Below are 10,609 nucleotides of genomic sequence, written 5' to 3'. Positions count from 1 at the left end.
GTGAACTGAATAAATTCGGAAAAATCCATGTAACTAATTGAAATAGTTTTTCTGCATTGTTTTCATTTATTATTCACATCGATTACATGCATTGATAGTCTGTTCTCTTTTGCCCCACTGTGCTTGTTGCCCCGCCTGCGCTGACAGCTTGACATTTACAAGAAGTTCAAACTTCTTGCCACTGCTTTTTGGTCTGCTTGTTGAACTGGACTCGCTCATTCTCTCTTGATGATAATTATTCAATTACATTATGATATTGTGCGATTTATTGCATCTTGAATTATTCCCATTCATTTTGAATGTTGCCGCAACAAATTGCAAAATAAAAGCATGAAGCATCTTTCAGCCACAACAACCAACATTTTCTAGTTTTGTTGTTGTTAGTGCGAAATGTCAAGTCGCCAAGCGAAAAGTCATTCAGAAGTGCAATAGCAAACAGCAAGCAGTATAAGAAGCAGTAACAATTACAACAACTGCAAGCAGATGAAGAGGAGGAAGCAGCAGATGCAACAACAAAAACAACAACAACAGCGATAAAACAAGTTGAACTTTAAGTTTTCTTAACTACTTGTATAATCAAGTTTCTGTTGCTTGCAATTGTTGCTTCTTCGCTGTGATTGAAGGTCGTGCTAGTGAAGTATACAGTTTTACAGTCACTGCTCACAATCTGTGATTTGTAAGCCAATTTGACTGACAGTTGTTCCAGTTTCCAACTAACAACTATTACTATGCGAATATTCATCTAATACACTTTCCATCGTTTGTATGTGAAAAAACAAAGCTGCATGTTTACAAATAAAGTTATATTTTATTTCTAAAACTTTTTCGCTGTGGTATTAAAGTATAAAATAATAAATTAATATTAAAATTAATATTATTATAACAGTTATTCTATTTTTTTCTAAACATAATCTTTATTTAAAGTTGTAAGCATTGCTTTATAAACAAAATGTTGGGGTAATAAATCTTTGGCCTGTCTAATATAAAATCTTTAATATCTTGTTTTAAAATGAAATTCAAGTTGTTGGCTATAAAACACACCCCGTATATTGACGACTGACCATGTTGTAATCATCATGTGATCATAGCTCAAAGTTCTGGCCACCTGTGTGACATCATGCCACTCCCAGACAATATTGCTAAGTCCCTTGTCGTGTCTTGTCTTGTGTTTTTGCCAAATTGATAGATAATTTCGTTTAATATACTCGCTTTTAATGGACCCTCTCAACGAGGTGACAGAGCCCACAAAATTGCCATACAAATTCACAAAATAAAGTGAGAACAATAAAAACCAGCAAAGATCTTATGATAGCTGTTAGCGTTGGCCAAAACAAAGTTGAGAATTCAGCTCAAGAAGTGGACAACGACTATTCACTCCCTCCTCCCCCATTCTTTCATTCTCTACACTCTACTGCTAATTAGAAAATAATAATGCGCTGCTGAAGGTCAATGCCAAGAGCAGAAGAATGGAGGAGAAGATGATGGAAATGGAGAAAAGTGACTCAGCTGATTTCTACAGTTCTCCGATCTGCTCAGCACACACGAATATTGCGCTAATGTAAGACAATCTGTTGAGGTTGACAAAAGTGATCTGCTGCCCACGCCACTGCTTGCTGTCTGTCGACTGCTTGCTGTCTGCCTGCCTTCTTTATTCTGCTGTTAAGTTTCGAGGTGCGCTGCTTGCATCACTTGGAGAGGTTTGTGCTACTCGCAATACATTCCATTTGCCTCGTTTACGTTTTTAGACCCTGTACTTAAGAAGAACAAAGGATACATTGAGTTTCAGCAAAAAATTAGATGTATGCATATAAAACAGGGACTGTTATCATTATAAGTTTTATTATAAAAATTTCATTAGGTTAAGATTATTTAATTTGTAACAGAATAGATACAGGGTTTTTCACAGTTGAGTTTGTTAGACTTTTGAATTTTCTACTGGTCTTCTTGTTGTTTTTATGTGTTATAATTATATTTACTAATACCTGCTGTGTTGCTGCTGCTGCTGCTTGTTGTTTGTTATTGCTGTTTGGTGTTTGTTAATCACATATCACACATACTCGACGTATGCAAACTTGTTACACAAACAGAGCAAACGCCAAGCGAAGCAGGCGTAAAGCAGAGCAGAGTAGAGCAAAGCAGACCACAACAAAGCAGTGTTAAAAGCCAAGCGCAAGCAAAAGCAAAACAAAAGCGAAACAACAACCATAAAGACAACAACAACAACAATGGCTTAAAGTGTTGCATGAAAAATCGCCAGCTGTTTTGGCTATTGTTGTTTGTTTGGCTTGCACAAACTCAACTGGGGAAGGGGGAGAGGTATTCACACAAACACACACACACACACACACACATGCATTGTAGCAGGTTGCGTGTGTATTGGTGCAGATTTCTGAAACATATGTAAAAACGTTCAGTTTGAAATTTTGAATGCAATTCAAGAATGAAATAAGCTAAAGTTGTTAGTGCTCGCAATACATTTTTTTAAAAAGTAAAATTGACTGCTTGAGAGTGAGAAACCCAGTATAAAAAGCAACACAACGCCAAAAGGTGAGACAGTATATTTAAACAGCACTTGCAACTCGACAGCACCACCAATTTACAGTGGTTACCCAAACCACCCAAATGCACCACTAAAACAACAAAAAAAAAAAACAATAGCAACAACAGCAAACACTGAAATACAAAATTTGTTTCAAAAATTAATGAAATGCAAACAAGTTAAGAAGCTAACGGTTTAACAAGTAAATGGAATTATGAACCAGTTTAAATTATAATTAGTCAATGTTTATTTTGTTTTTATTCATAACGGCCAAAAGGCAAAAGATTTTCAGTTCAATTTGGCTAGCAATTTCCGCAGTTCAAGATATCCGGCATTTCGGGCTTAAATACTTGTACATAATCAATCATTTAGCCAGGGACAAAGCAACAATTGTTAACTGGAAATGGAACAATGTGGCTAACACCCGCACAAAACACAAAGCACAACAATAATTCCATTTTTAAGCCGTGGCAACATTCTAAAACTGCAATTCAATCATAAAGAACCTGTTTATGAGTCGTGCTTCGACTTGACTTAACTTGGCCAATTACAGTATTGGCTGAAGTCAATTACACGCCAGAGACACTTGACTCTCTCATTTGAGATTCGAGGGTGTGTTGTGTGTTGGCCACTTTTATGAACTGTCTGTCGTCTGGCATTTTTGTCAAACGCTTTCAATAACATTTTTCTCGACCACATTCCAGGGCCAAGTCAACTGTTGGCCAAGTTCCCGTTTCCAGCGATCAGAGAACCTAACAAAGAAACTGCACAAGTGTCTTGAATACCCTGGGAAAATAGACGCTATAAAATTCATTCACATTTATTCAAAAAGTTTCCGAAAAAATACAAAAAGGGCCAACAAATTAATGAAAATCATTTTGTTGGCAGTGAAAAGCGCATAAATTTATACAATTTGTAAAGCATTTAAATTTAAATATATATTTATGAGCAACATCAACAGTAGTGCCGACTACTGGGCGTGTCAATTAAGGCGGAACTTACGTAACTCTGAGGGTCAGTTTCAAGCCAACTGAAAACGAAAGAGAAAAACAACAAGAAAAAGAAAGGCAGCAAACAAAAGTGAAATTTTCTTGACTCCGCTCAACTGATGATTAACAGAGTTGCCCCCGTTTGGGGCAGTTGGAATTATAACCCATCGAGGAGGCCGTTTTTGAGGCAGTGGAACCAAACTAAATTTTAAAATTGATTTCACGGACAACTTTAGAAAGGGAAATCACAGATTTGAAGATTGAACTCATGAAATCAGAGAAATATGTTTACAATTAATAAAGCTTCGACTTTAACATAATAAGCTCTGAGTTGTAACCTGCTGTTATCAACAGCTGTGCATTAAATCTGTTTAATTGAGATGTTAAATCTATTTTCTGATGTAACTAACTGAATTTTTAAGCACTGTAAACACTGGCTTTAATTATCAACTGTTGATAATGTATATGATAATGTAGTACTCTGATTTTAGTCATAATAGTTAAAATACACAATCTATGAGAAATATGTTTGAGAAATTAAAAAACACAAAAAAGTAGTTGATACTAAATACTTATTTTCGACCGAATTGGTGTGAACAAAAATATAAAACTCTCTGCATGGAGTAAAAAAGGTGCTTTTTAGCAGAAAGCTTATTAAGTAGTGAATTTTATTTAAATTCAAGCCAATAAAATAAGTTACTAATTAACGACAGCGTGCTGTTATCAACATGAATGCCTTAACAGCGATATAAAAGCGCACTGTTAAAACGAATTCTTTTTGCAGAACGCAAATTGATAGAGCTAGAGTGAGTGAGAGAGAGAGAGAGAGACAGGGGACACTTAAAAAGTCAAAGCCCGATTTGCAACTTTGTAAATGGCAAACGAACATGAAAAACTTCTTAGTTGGGAAATTCTTTTAGCCGGTTTTCGATTACCACTCCCGCAATGCCTGAAACCGAAACTGAAACTGGTTCAATTCCAACTTTGGCCAGCGCGTGCGGGTGGCAATGTCCGCTATTGTACCCCTTCCCTGTCCCCTCCCCTTGGAGTCCTACATTCCCCGCTTGGAATCACGACTCTTGTCTCAGTGTTGAAAATAGCTCTGTTGCCAGTTACCAATTCCCTGTCCCTTTATTAACTCGGCTCGTGCGGGGTCAAAACTGCAGTCGGAGCGGGTGAAAGGCCGCCGATCATTTTCAGCCAGTTACTTAGCTCAGTTAACCATCATCAACACGCTCATCATCAGCATCATCACAAACATCATTGATATTCTATCAATATTTGTGGTAATTTTTCTTTGATTTGTCTTCCTTTGATTTTGGCCAAGTCAGCGTCGTCTTCATTGCGATTTGGCCAGTTTGGGGCAAGTTTATTTTGTTTTTGAGGTGCGACTGCGTTTTGTTTACGTTTCGTTAGCTTTGTTTACTTTTTTTGGTTTATGTAATTGGCAAAGCGTGCTCAACTCTTTACTCTCTGCTCTAATAAAGGCAACAGCAAATAAAAAAATAAGAAAAAAACTATATTGCAAATATTATAAATAAATTACGAGTACGAGCGTAAATGCAAACGAGTTTTTCGCATTGCAAAAACTTCAACTCGGAACTCGAAATGGGAGCTAAAACTGAAACTGAAACCAAAACTGACAGGGAAGTTGTAGTTGTTGTTATAGTTGTTGTTGTTACTGCTGAACTGGGCTTGGCCACAACATGTGGCAATAAATTGTGGCCAATAATAGAGCAAATTGTTAGAAATGCAGCAAACAAAGACAACATTGACTGACATCCATAACAGCTGAGATCCGAGTACTTGATTTCATGCTGTGCTTAAGATCAATTAACTTTAGTTAAGCATTCTAATTAATTTATGTTAGTTGCTTAGTTAAAAAATTCAAAGAACTGAGCATAAATTGAAGACAAAATCTTTCCCTCTTTTGACATTTCCTCTGAATCACATTTGCGGGAAGCTAGTTTCAGATCTATATGTCTATCTTAGCTGCACTTTGATCCAATTCCAGTCACTGACTAAACTACAAATCACACGTAATTTACTTTTGATCCACTTCAACTAATTAACAATTCTGGTAACGCACAAACTGGGCTCTTTACAAGCAGTTTAAAAAGTACTGCTTGCAGAGACAAGTAGTTCTATTCAGTGCCGACACTTTAGCTATTTTATAGCTACACTTTGCTGTTACCGGACGAAATTTTAAATTTTAGTTGAAGCAAATTTTAAAACTGAATTTTTTATTTTATTAAATTAGAACAAGTTGCCAGATCGGGAGATTCTGTAGGGTGGCAGCCCCAATCAGAACAAGTTGCCAGATCTGAATATTTCTTTAGGGTGGCAGCCCCAATTTAAAAGGACGCCACACCGGGAGAACTAACGGTGCTTTTTGAACAGAACAGAAACGATTTCGGAAAAATTTTTAACAATTGAGAACAATTCGACATTTCTTGAGATGGCCGTCAAAACAAAAAAGATCCCTTACATTTTGAATGGAGGTAAAAGATGATAAATAACATATTAGTTCCCATTATTACAATCTTCATATTAAAGAATTACTTTTAAATTTCGGCTATTTTTTGTCTGTTTCAAATTAGCTATATCTCTTGTAATTCTGGCAACACTGGCAACTCGACTCGTAAGTGTGAAAAACTGTGAACTATCTGCGGCATTTGGACGCCTACCACTTCTTTTGGCATTTTCTATTTAGAGTTAGAGCCAAGCAAGTTACCTTTCTAAACCAGGTCTTGGAAGTCGTGGCCCAAAACGTTGATTGAATGTTGCCTTTCTGACTGTTTTTCCACTGATCCGGAGACGTTGTGTTGGGGATTGTTGAGTGAATGGTCTGGCTGACTGAAACGGGGAATGGAATTGAGCCTGCCTGCACGTCCAAGTCGCACTCATCATCATCATCATGATCATGATCATCATCATCATTATTGTAGTTGTCTTCGTGCTGCCATTGTTCGCATTAGTGTTGCATATTAAGTAATAGAACTGTTTTGTGCCTGGGTTGGCACTTTGAGTGCGAGTACTTCAAATGGCGTAACTCTAGTACTTATGCCACTATTTGGATGCTGTTGTTGCAGTTGCAGTTGCAGTTATAGTTGGTGTTGGCGGTGTCGTTGTCGTGGCTGTTAAAATGCAAGTGGCAAGAAATGCACAAGGCATGCCACAAATGACAAAGGGATCGCTCTAAAATTTGTTCATTTTACGCCACTCAAATTGTGTAACAGCTTATGCAAAATTTTAGTAAGAATTGTATTAATAAGACCCATTCAGTTAATTTAGAAAGTTCATTTGAATTTGTATATATTTGGTTTATTTAAAATAGAAATGATGAATTGGCTAAAATCTGCTTTTTCCAAACGACTCGAAATCAGGAGTTTTATTGGCATAACATTTGTATATTTCTAGTTATCGTATTTGTAACTTTATCAAAATGTAACGAATTTATCTGCAGAAGTTATAAGATCAATTAATAAGTTTGAAACCTAAATTTTATGATTTATTTCAAATTATTGCATGGGAAATTGAACAAAAATTTTGACTTGTAAAGTTACTAGATCCAATGGCTGACCAACTTCAATCAGTCATAACTTTGTCAAAACTTAACCGATTTTCAAGCGGAATGTCATTTTGTTCATGGTTTGACCTCTAAATTCATTCTGCATTTAAATTTTATTAACTTTTGAAAAAAAGTTATTTTTTGCTAGAATTCGATTTTGATGCTAAGGGTCCCCCCTTTGAAATTTTGAAAATTCAAAATTTTAAATCTAAAGTTTTCACTTTTAATCAACTCCTTACATGATAATTAGTATAAAACAACACTTTAAACTTGGTTCTGAGACCTTTCATTTTCTTGTCAAAAATCATGGGAAATTGAACAAAAATTTTGACTTGTAAAGTTGCTAGATCCAATGTCTGACCAACTTCAATCAGTCATAACTTTGTCAAAACTTAACCGATTTTCAAGCGGAATGTTATTTTGTTCATGGTTTGACCTCTAAATTCATTCTGCATTTAAATTTTTATCATCTAGAAAATTTGATATTTTTTCGATTCTAAGCATTCCATAATCCAATTTTCCATACCTACCCCTTGACATTTTTTCAAAAACTTTGATCTCTCATAACTTCATCAAAACTTAACCGATTTTCAAGCGGAATGTCATTTTGTTAATGGTTTGGCTTCTTAATTGATTCTGCATTTAAATTTTATTAACTTTTGAAAAAAAGTTATTTTTTGCTAGAATTCGATTTTGATGCTAAGGGTCCCCCCTTTGAAATTTTGAAAATTCAAAATTTTAAATCTAAAGTTTTCACTTTTAATCAACTCCTTACATGATAATTAGTATAAAACAACACTTTAAACTTGGTTCTGAGACCTTTCATTTTCTTGTCAAAAATCATGGGAAATTGAACAAAAATTTTGACTTGTAAAGTTGCTAGATCCAATGTCTGACCAACTTCAATCCGTCATAGCTTTGTCAAAACTAAACCGATTTTCAAGCGGAATGTCATTTTGATCATGGTTTGACCTCTAAATTGATTCTGCATTTAAATTTTTATCATCTAGAAAATTTGATATTTTTTCGATTGTAAGCATTCCATAATCCAATTTTCCATACCTACCCCTTGACATTTTTTCAAAAACTTTGATCCTTCATAACTTCATCAAAAATTAACAGATTTTCAAGCGGAATGTCATTTTGATCATGGTTTAGCCTCTAAATTCATTCTGCATTTAAATTTTATTAACTTTTGAAAAAAAATTATTTTTTGCTAGAATTCGATTTTGATGCTAAGGGTACCCCCTTTGATATTTTGAAAATTTAAAATTTTAAATCTCAAGTTTTCACTTTTAATCAACTCCTTATATGATAATTAGTATAAAACAACACTTTAAACTTGGTTCTGAGACCTTTCATTTTCTTGTCAAAAATCATGGGAAATTGAACAAAAATTTTGACTTGTAAAGTTGCTAGATCCAATGTCTGACCAACTTCAATCCGTCATAGCTTTGTCAAAACTAAACCGATTTTCAAGCGGAATGTCATTTTGATCATGGTTTAGCCTCTAAATTGATTCTGCATTTAAATTTTTATCATCTAGAAAATTTGATATTTTTTCGATTTTAAGCATTCCATAATCCAATTTTCCATACCTACCCCTTGACATTTTTTCAAAAACTTTGATCTTTCATAACTTCATCAAAAATTAACAGATTTTCAAGCGGAATGTCATTTTGATCATGGTTTGGCCTCTTAATTGATTCTGCATTTAAATTTTTATCATCTAGAAAATTTGATATTTTTTCGATTCTAAGCATTCCATAATCCAATTTTCCATACCTACCCCTTGACAATTTTTCAAAAACTTTGATCTCTCATAACTTCATCAAAAATAAACCGATTTTCAAGCGGAATGTCGCTTTGATCATGATTTGGCTTCTTAATTGATTCTGCATTTAAATTTTATTAACTTTTGAAAAAATGTTATTTTTTGCTAGAATTCGATTTTGATGCTAAGGGTCCCCCCTTTGAAATTTTGAAAATTCAAAATTTTAAATCTAAAGTTTTCACTTTTAATCAACTCCTTATATGATAATTAGTATAAAACAACACTTTAAACTTGGTTCTGAGACCTTTCATTTTCTTGTCAAAAATCATGGGAAATTGAACAAAAATTTTGACTTGTAAAGTTGCTAGGCCAAGGGTTTGACTAATTTCAAACCGCCATAACTTTGTCAAAACTGAAACGATTTTCAAGCGAAATGTCATTTTGATCATGATTTGGAATATTAATTCATTCTGCATTTAAATTTATTAATTTATAAAATTTTTATATTTTTCGATCATAGCCATGCTTTGATGGTAGGGGTCCCTTTGATATATTGAAAATTTTAATTTTAAGTCTCTAGTTTCGGAATGGTTTGGCATCTTAAAACTTAACAAATATCACAAACCAACAAAGTATTTTAAAGTTTTGTAATTATTAAACAAATGTGCTGCATAAAGTAGAAAATATTGAACAAATTTGTTTTCCGAGACCTGCGCGCGTTTCCCTTTTGTAAGAAACCTGCCTAAAATGTTGTTTTCCTTGAGAATACGGTTAAACAAGCAGTCCAATAAATGTCCACACACACACACATATATATAACTGTGTTTGTATGTGAAATTCCCTTGTACTTTAGGAGTTTTTAAGCAGTCCCATTGGCTGCTTTGTTGTTGTTGTTGTTGTTAGTAAACAGGAAACGATGCCCAAAAGCAGCAACAACGAAAGTGCAACAGAAGCGACAACAACAACATCCAGAGTGAATGCATTTTAGCTGGATCCCAGAGGCAATTTGGCTTGATCAGTTTTGCAGTTGGCCGCTTAACGAGCGGCATGCATAAAATATGCCCTTTGTTCGTAAACATTTTTAATAAAAATGTCAAGATATACACAGACATATACTATATGTATGCACAAGAGTAGGAGTAGGAGGAGGAGGAGGGAGAATCTGCTGCCGCTTCCCTTTCAGACATGGCGACAATGAATTGCAATTTGCGCGGTTTTTTTGGTCCTTGACTTGTGCATCAATTGATTCAGTGGGATTCGGATTCGCATTCGAAGATCTGGAGATGCGGAGGCGTTCGAGGAGACACTCGAAGAGCGCCGTCAACGCTGTGATTGATGGCTGGAATTGTGCTTCTTAGCCAACTCTTCAGTGCCAAGTTGTTTGCTCGCATAACACTTCAAATTGCAAGGCAGTCAGTGGGGCATTGAACTGCTTCTTACCACTTCTTCTTCTTCCTCTTCTTCTTTTGTATAAGCTGCTTCAGTGGAAGCCAATTTGAGGCACTTTGTGCGCCAAACTACTTAGTTGCCAAATGATCCATTGACTATGGCTTCTAGGCAAATGCTCACGCATTAATAGCGGCCACGCCCCTTTTTTCAAGTGGTCAAAGTGGTCAACACACCCACCCACAAACGTGGCCCAAAGCGATGGCAACGAGTATGCAAATGTGTTGAACACGAAACAAGAACAAACGCCATTAGAAACATGGAATAGAAAAAGAACCATATTCTTCACA

Source organism: Drosophila innubila (assembly GCF_004354385.1).
Source record: "Drosophila innubila isolate TH190305 chromosome 2R unlocalized genomic scaffold, UK_Dinn_1.0 1_C_2R, whole genome shotgun sequence".
In the NCBI taxonomy this organism is placed as follows: Eukaryota; Metazoa; Arthropoda; class Insecta; order Diptera; family Drosophilidae; genus Drosophila; species Drosophila innubila.
This window is presented reverse-complemented; position numbering follows the sequence as displayed.